The following is a 9,452-nucleotide window of genomic DNA, read 5'->3' as shown; positions in this document are numbered from 1 at the left end:
GAAACATAAATTACTAGACATGTGCCTGTAAACAGAAGAGAATTCAGATGATCTGATGGTTAGTAGTGTTTGCTTTAAAACACATGCATGGATGTAAAGAATGTAACTACTGCTACCACAAACAAAACCCGGGATATTGTGTGTTAAGAGAAGTTACACCAGCAATGTCTAAATTAAAGCATTATGGCTGACTGTAAATAACAGAACACAGAATAACAATACACGCAAGTGACAAATGGTAAATGAATTCTGTCCTAGCCACTTTGTCACACAGGTGATGAAGAAACAGGTTTACCTTTTAGGTGACATGAATGAGTTGAAGGGAAGGTATGAACTGTTTCTAAGAGACAAATAACACCAGGATCCTTTTCTAAGTAGCTGACAGCTGGTAACTGTGCAGGGGCGGGTCTAGCAAAGTTTTGCCAGGGGGGCAGGTAGGGCATTAACAGAGAAAGGGGGGCGCAAAGAAATACTTTTCTTTCTTATTCTCATTTAAAATATCTGGCTTTTAATGAATAATTATCTGAATCTTACAACCAAAGTTTTTATCTGATGTAAAATCTATAGAAATCAGACATATACCACCACGACAGAGTACATCACTGTCACAACAGTGTTTGTTTTCATTCAAAGGCTTTATGGCTTTTGTCCCAGTCCAGCCCTGCACACACACATAAAACAACATCACAGATTGTAAATTTCTTTAAATTTACAAAAGAATCTATATATGAATGATATATGAGAGATCATCTGTTATGTAGCTAGCAGTTTATGCAGTCTAAGAGAAAATTTTGCTTTTATTAATGTTTCAAGAAGTACTTTTCAAGAAGCCTGTAAGTAATTCCCATTCAATTTATCAGCAGTCAAGTCAAAGTAAAGCTGATCTTGACTTACCTGACAGTTGGTATACAGGACGGATATAAAGCCTGTGTGGCTGAAGAAGAATGAGACTTGTTGTTTTAGTAGGTGAAATAACTGGTTGACATAAGCTGATGCCTACACCATGTTGGGATTTGAGTACATTACCCTACTGGATTACATCACCTTTACTTAAAACGCTAAAACTGAAGAGACCAGCTGCTGTCATTTTGAAGCTGAAATGCTATGCTTCCTTCAGTCACTCAGAGTCTCCTTTGTTGTACTTTTTATTTTATAATGTAATAGTTTTATAATATTTCCACTGAGTGAAAGGTCTGAACTGAAGGCAGGACGGGGGGACGGGGGTGGGATGGGGGGGGGTTCTGTGTTCCTGAGGGTTTGAAAAGAAAGTGACAGCTTGCCAGCTCTCAAGTAAGCATTATATGCTCTCGAGTTCAGTGTTCTTATGAAAAGTATAGTTTTAGCTGAGCTCATTAAGGGAAGCAAACAGGATTTGTAAATATACAGAATTCATTTATGCTCTTTCGTGATTCCAATGGCCCAACCCACCAGAACAGAATCTCAGGAATTAAGGCAGGACACCATTTTCATTTTCGTGAACAAGAAGCTCTCATGACTCATTGAGTGACGCCACTGACCAGCCAATCAGTCGCATGCAGTCTCATGATGTCACATTTTAGTACCTGTTTGCAGTGGCGTGTCTAGAAAATTTTTGTTGGGGGGGCCAGGTAGGGGCACAGATTTGGAGAAGGGTGGCAGATGTAATTGGCAGATAATGTTTTAAAAACTTTTTTACCAACCGTTAACCATAATTCAATAACCCTATAAACCTAATAACCGAATGCGCTTTTAACTCTTATTAGAATGAGATTTTAACCACTACGGTGCAAAGTTTTTAGATACTGCGTTGGTAAAGTACCAGAGATACAATCAGTGCTTTGTCAATGTTTACTCAGCATTCAAGGACAGCAATATTTGCATAGTATTTTTACTGACATGTAGTGCACATATGTTTTGGGCAAAAACATTTTTGAATATTAAAATACGAACATTTGTAACAAACAATTGACAAATTAGCCAGTTCCAATGTAAAACTTTATCTGCCTATTAAAAAAAGAAGATAATCTTCTCACAAACTGGTGTTTGATTTTGGAACAGGAAAAAAGTGGGGAAACAACTGAAAAGACTAACATTTGAATAAAACCTTGTTAGAGATTTTCTACATTATACATTATAACCAAATCTCTATAATACAATATAATCAAGTGTGCCTTATATTCTAACCAAGTATGCCTTATATTTTGTGTGTTCATATATTTTCACATAACCAAGCTTATTGTTAAAGAGAACATAATGCATTCCTTACCTTAGTGTGTGATGTCAGATAAGCATGATATACTTCTGCATTGTAATTTTCAGTATGTGTGCAAGGTCAGATAAGCTGAGATAATGCCTGACCTCTCCCTTTACAGTTAAAAGAGGAAGTACTATGTAACTTACTTTCACTATAAATAAAGAACCAAGCCTGCGCTCAGTGTGTGTGTCTTCTCAGAGACATTCACACCCGTGCGCACGTCTTCTAATTACTCTCTGAGTCGGTCTGCAGTTGTCTCATTTCTCTTATCTGTGTTTGAACTAATGTCAACCCCTGACAAACCTGAAAGCAAGTAAATACTTTCTCTGCTGCCTTATGGTAAACTTTGGTAATATTGATAAAGAACAACACTGGCTGATGATGAAATACAGTCAGCTGGCATGGTGACACTGCCAGTATTAACCTGCAGGGCTGGACTGGGACAGAAAATCGGGCATTTTGACTACAGACCGGCCCACCAGGTATTAAAGCCATAAAGCCTTTGAATGAAAACAAATGCTGTTGTGACAGTGATGTACACTGTCTTGTTGGTATATATATGATTTCTATACATTTTACGTCAGATAAAAACTTTGGTTGTAAGATTTAGATAATTATTTAATAAAAGCTAGATATTTTAAATGAGAATAAGAAAGAAAAGTATTTCTTTGTGCCCCACCTCTCCCTGTTAATGCCCTACCTGGCCCCCTGGCAACACTTTCCTAGATCCACCCCTGCACAGTTACCAGCTGTCAGCTACTTAGAAAAAGGATCCTGGTGTTATTTGTCTCTCAGAAACAGTTCATAACTTCCCTTCAACTCATTCATGTCACCTAAAAGGTAAACCTGTTTCTCCATGACCTGTTCAGCTCTGATGATTCAGTAAGGACATCTCCTGGTTTCATGCTCATGTTTCCCTCTCATCACACATCCAAACCGATATCATGACCAGCAGCTTTACAGCTGTGGCTCCAGCAAACATCAGCTGATACTAGAAATTAATATTAAATAAATTCTAACAACAGCTGATCAAGCTTAAACGTGCTGCTGCTGTTTAGCGCGACATCCGCTGGTTTCCTGTTTCTGGCACAAAGTGGGCGATAAATAAACAAGAGAGAAAAGCTGATCAGCTGATCATTGATCAGTTTCATGATTGAAGTAGCAACAGGAGAGGCAGGGGGAGAGAATGAGAGAAGAAGAGGCAGCTGTGCAGCGTAACGACAGAATAACTCCAGCTTTGTGTCTTTTTTTTCACTATAGCGAAAGTCCGGGACAAACTGCGTCTCTTCTCAGCTCAATACGAAACGTGTAATATTTTCTCTGATTGAGGGACCATTCCATTTTTTTAAGGAGCCGTTGGCAACTCTACTAACTAACCTTATGAATAAAATAAAGTTCACTATCAGTAACATCATAGCACCCACCCAGCTGTATGTAAACTCCGTCAAGCTGGCTAGAACGCAGTATGAGTTATTGCAACTGAGGGTAAAAAGTCAGCACAACGAAAATAAACTCCACCTAAACTTGGTTTATATCTGACCCAGATAGACTGCAGGTCATAACTTCTTACCTGGAGTTCAGTTCACCTGACACTCGGACTGGCGGCTGCCTCGGGGCTCTCCTCCTGCCTCCCCTTCCCTCATCCACCTGCTGGCCTCTGTGGAAGCCCCGCCATAGCCACCACCAAACAACTGAGTTATTTTTACACATCGACCTACATCTGGCCAATCCACCACCTCTCATTGTTCATGCCCTTACAAAAATAAATAAAAAATAAGTCACCGGGCATATGCCCGGTATGCCCGATGGCCAGTCCAGCTATGTTAACCTGCAACCAAATCTGCAGCTCCATACAGCAATGTTACGACTTAGATTATATCTTATAACGCATAACTCTTATGTTAGCTGCCCTCAGTAGCACACTGTCTGAAATATTCGACGGCTGCAATAATTCTTTAAGTGTTATTTTTTCCTTGGTATTCTAATTTCACCAAAGTTTACTAAACTCAACAAACTTAATATTACTTACCGGGACATTTATTCTGTCCTCATTTTCTTTCACTGAAAAATTGTTTCCTGCAGTGCCGTCTTTCGTGCTTGGCTCTCCTACCTTTGCTAACGTGATGCGCATAGCGCAGAAGCCGATGCTGCATTCACTTACACTCGGATATCTGAGCTTCACCGTGAAAACATAATCTGACATTTGATATTTGATTGAATTTTATTGTTTTGCCTTTGGGGTGGCACCTGGGGTGGCCAGTCTGGTTGGGGGGGGGGGGTGGCCTGTGCCCCCCCAGGCCACCCCGCTGGACACGCCACTGCCTGTTTGGATCGCTTGGAACCCCTGCCAAGACAAAGCACACTTGCCCCAGATCAACTGTGTTTGAGTGTATGTGTGTAGCAGCATAAGCGTTGTATGTATTTTATACTCTCATAGTCACTTGTAAATACACTTTTTGTAGTTGCATCAAGCAAGCCACGTTCACAAAGTGAGATCAAAGTGACACGCAACCATAGCAATGGTCTCTGCTATATAATGTGGCCCATCACACATAACTGTCTTCGTCACATAGGGTTGCCAACCGTCCCTTAAAACACGGAATCGTCCCGTATTTAGAAACAAAAGTACACGTCCCGTATTGAGCTAATAAGGGACGCACTTTGTCCCGTAATACAGTGAGAATCAAAAGTAGTCTATAAATGTTAATGGAATTAACGCTTTGTTTGAAAACATAATTCCCAGCCCCTCTCCTGCTTTGTGACCAATGAGCTGACAGCACACTTATGACAATTCGAGTATGACAATTCAGATTACCGCTCATCTCATTGGTCGAGGAAAGGTCGCTTACGGAGAAAATACCGGAAGACAACAGATGACCACAACAACAAGCCTGGCCAACAGGGTAACAAACGCCGACACTGCGGTGCAAGTCTCGGACGACAGTACACCTAAAGCTGAGCAAACACTGTGCGATTTTTTTCAGTCACGTTATTCAGCTCCTGCTCAAACTGCACGATTGACTTGCAGGGGTTAGAAGCTCGTAGGTCACGATGCTCTGATGCGACCTGAGAGCTCACCCTGTGCGTCCATAAAATGAAGGTTATAGCAGAAAATCTGTCGCTCGCTCTCCCTCTCTCTTTCACTCACACAGACACACCACCACCATCAACTTTTCTAAATTGCTAATGAAAAACACTGATCAGGCAGCTGTGATTGAGCAGCAATGCAAATTCAACTATTTTCACGGTTGTTGTGGTCATGATGATTTTGTGATGCCACATCGAAAAGGCTTGGATGGGCTTTCCAAAGTTCTACAAGTTGTGCCTCCATCGCTTGTGGATAGTGCACACGCTGCACTGCTGTGCTATTCGGTCTTTTTCACCGACGTTTACGTGTTTGCGCGTGAGCAGTGTGAGCGGCTGCAGTGACACCCTCACAAGCGATTGATGATCGGGAGCTGCTCGAGGTGTTAATCACTTCTCGTTACCCCACGTATACTACACGATGCACAATGAAGGCCAAAATCGGGCCGATCACCAAAACGGTCGCACGACTCAAAAATTGGCTCAAAATGGGCCTAAAACCGCACAGTGTAAGCCCAGCGTTAGAGCAGAAATGTTTGTTCCCCTCAGAGAAAGGGAAGAATGGGAAAAGGAAAACACCTGGCTGGAAAAAGTTAATATGGGCATGTGCAGTGAATATCAGCGCTATGCGGCCAGAAGTGTGATAATATAACTTATTTTGTGTAATAAACAACCGCAAGGATAGATGATTACAACAAATTGATGACTAATACATAAAAGTAATAGATAGATGAATAATGATGATGAGTTATGATGCTTAATCATGGGAACAAGCGGGTTTACAAACAGGAGCAGCTGATTAGCATTAGAAAAGCTGAAATAATACCTCAACTGAAGCCAATTTTACTAAATGCACTAAATGTGCACAGTTACAAGAATATTTTTCTTTCTATTGTTTTCTATTATTTTAAGTTAAGCAGGACAGAGTTCTTTTAAAGAAAGATTTACTTATATTCTCAAAAGTTAAGCATGACAGGCTTCTGTTTAAGAAAGAGACAGTAAAGTGTTAATGTTGTCATTTTGAGCTAAAAATAAATGGCTAAATGATCGTTTGTTTCACACGTGTTCATATCACAAAGAATAGAATATGCATCTACTTAAATCAAATTCAAGTCACATGGTTAAAAAAAATAATTTCACACACAAAAAAAGAGCTAGAAAATTCACCACACTGGGAAGGGTGAAGACAACTGGGTTGCCCGGCCCTGGCCACGAGGTGTCCCTTATTTATTTTTTAGGGAGTTGGCAACCCTATGGTCACATAAGGCAGCGGTCTCCAACCTTTTTTGCGCCACGGACCGGTTTATGCCCGACAATATTTTCACAGAAAAAAAGATTTATTCATAACACACGTGAAAAGACCCAGGAAAACCGAGTTAATGATAAAAACGATAACAAAATAACGCTGAAAACCAATAAAAACCCTGAAAATCATACATTTCACACCTGAGCCTCAACTCTCGCGACCCGGTACTAAAGGACTCACGGACCGGTACCGGTCCGAGGCCCGGGGGTTGGGGACCGCTGACATAAGGGATAAGTGCACAATATTAGGTAGTTGGTTTTTAATGTTGTTGCTGACTGGTATATAATCATTTACTGAGTTTCTGTCATCACTGTATTCATGTGTCAAAACAGTACTGTGCCACCTACCAATAGAAAGGAAAAAATAATGTGCATATTTCCAGAAGAGAAATCCCACCCCTGGACCATCGTTGACCGCCGCCATGATTCTAGCCTATGTCACAGCGTCATGTGCGCTTTCTACATCCAACACAAAAACTGCAGTCGTGGTGCTTTCGATTGTACTCAGAACTTGGAAATTCTGCCTTCCGAGTAGGAAGATGTAGTTAACACCAGACTGCAGATGAGCTGCATACAGGGCTGGACTGTGACAGAAAATCGGGCTGGGCATTTTGACTAGCTCACCAGGTATTATAGGAAAAGCCTTTGAATGAAAACAGACGCTGTTGTGACAGTGATGTACACTCTTGTTGGTATATGTATGATTTCTATACATTTTACATCAGATACAAACTTTGGTTGTAAGATAATTTTTTTATTAAAAGCTAGACATTTTAAATGAGAATAAGAAAGAAAAGTACAGTGGGGCAAAAAAGTATTTAGTCAGCCACCGATTGTGCAAGTTCTCCCACTGCAAGTTCTATGTGTCAGTGGATCTCCAACTTCCTAACTGGCAGACCACAGGCAGTAAGGATGGGCGGACATGTCTCAGCCTCCACCACTCTCAGCACTGGAGCCCCCCAGGGGTGTGTTCTGAGCCCCCTGCTGTACTCTTTGTACACATATGACTGTGTGGCCACTACCAGCTCCACCACCATCATCAAGTTTGCTGACGACACCGTCGTGGTGGGCCTGATCTCTGATAACAACGAGACGGCCTACCTGAAGGAGATTAGGAATCTGGAGAACTGGTGCCAGAGGAACAACCTCCTTCTAAACGTCAGTAAGACAAAGGAGCTGATAGTGGACTTCAGCACTAAGCAGGAGAGGAACTACCAGACCCCCGTCATCAACGAGTGCCCAGTGGAGAGAGTGGACAGCTTCAAATACCTCGGAGTTCACATCACGCAGGACCTGTCATGGTCCTGTCACATCAACACCGTGGTGAAAAAGGCCCGACAGCGTCTCTACCACCTCAGACGCTTGAGAGACTTCCAACTGCCCTCCAAGGTGCTCAGGAACTTTTACTCGTGCACCATAGAGAGCATCCTGGCGGGAAACATCTTAACCTGGTTCGGGAACAGCACCATGCAGGACAGACGAGCTCTACAGAGGGTTGTGCGGTCAGCTGAGCGCACCATCCGCTCCGAGCTCCCTGACCTGCACTCAATCTACAGCAGGCGGTGCTGGACCAAGGCCAGGAAGATCGTGAAGGACCTCAGCCATCCCAACAACAGACTGTTCTCTCTGTTGAGGTCAGGAAAGCGATTCCGCTCCCTGAAGACCAACACAGAGAGACTGAGGAGGAGCTTCTTCCCGCAGGCGATACGGTCTCTCAATCACACCACCACACAGTACTGACCCACACATACAGTTCTTACACACACACTGGACATTCTGGACTTTGGTTTTGCACAACACTGGTCACTATATTCTTCATTTCCGGTTAATACTTGTACAGCTGCTGTTATTGTGTATATATTTATTTATATTTAGATTTCTTCATACATTCTTATATAGTTCTATATTGTGTATTGTGTATTTTGTTGTACAGTTATTTTATTTTCAACTTTAATTTATATATTTATCTTTATCTTATTCTTCCCAGTTAAATTTACCCTTCATTCTAATTTGTGTTGTACAGTTATTTCATTTTTAACCTTAATTTATATTCTATTCCTTCCTAGTTAAATTTACCCTTTTTAATTTTTCATATTTATTTCCTATCTTATTCATAGCCTTTTCCTTTTTTTGTTTTCTTTAGGTCACGAGCAGTTGTCCAAGCATTTCACTACATATCGTACTGTGTATGACTGTGTACGTGACAAATAAAATTTGAATTTGAATTTGAAATTTGAATTTAAAATGATGACAGAGGTCAGTAATTTGCACCAGAAGTACACTTCAACTGTGAGAGACAGAATGTGAAAAAAAAAATCCATGAATCCACATGGTAGGATTTGTAAAGAATTTATTCGTAAATCAGGGTGGAAAATAAGTATTTGGTCAATAACAAAAATACAACTCAATACTTTGTAACATAACCTTTGTTGGCAATAACAGAGGTCAAACGTTTACTATAGGTCTTTACCAGGTTTGCACACACAGTAGCTGGTATTTTGGCCCATTCCTCCATGTAGATCTTCTCGAGAGCAGTGATGTTTTGGGGCTGTCGCCGAGCAACACGGACTTTCAACTCCCGCCACAGATTTTCTATGGGGTTGAGGTCTGGAGACTGGCTAGGCCACTCCAGGACTTTCAAATGCTTCTTACGGAGCAACTCCTTTGTTGCCTGGGCGGTGTGTTTTGGATCATTGTCATGTTGGAAGACCCAGCCTCGTTTCATCTTCAAAGTTCTCACTGATGGAAGGTGATAGGTTTGTAGCTTGAACCCATCCGCTGGAACGTTGAAGACAATATAATTACACTGCAAAGCAAGACACAAGTAGGC

The sequence above is a fragment of the Diplotaxodon limnothrissa genome, linkage group LG2, assembly GCF_057381915.1.
Source record: "Diplotaxodon limnothrissa isolate DT_005_m linkage group LG2, D_limnothrissa_male_GT1.1, whole genome shotgun sequence".
In the NCBI taxonomy this organism is placed as follows: Eukaryota; Metazoa; Chordata; class Actinopteri; order Cichliformes; family Cichlidae; genus Diplotaxodon; species Diplotaxodon limnothrissa.
This window is presented reverse-complemented; position numbering follows the sequence as displayed.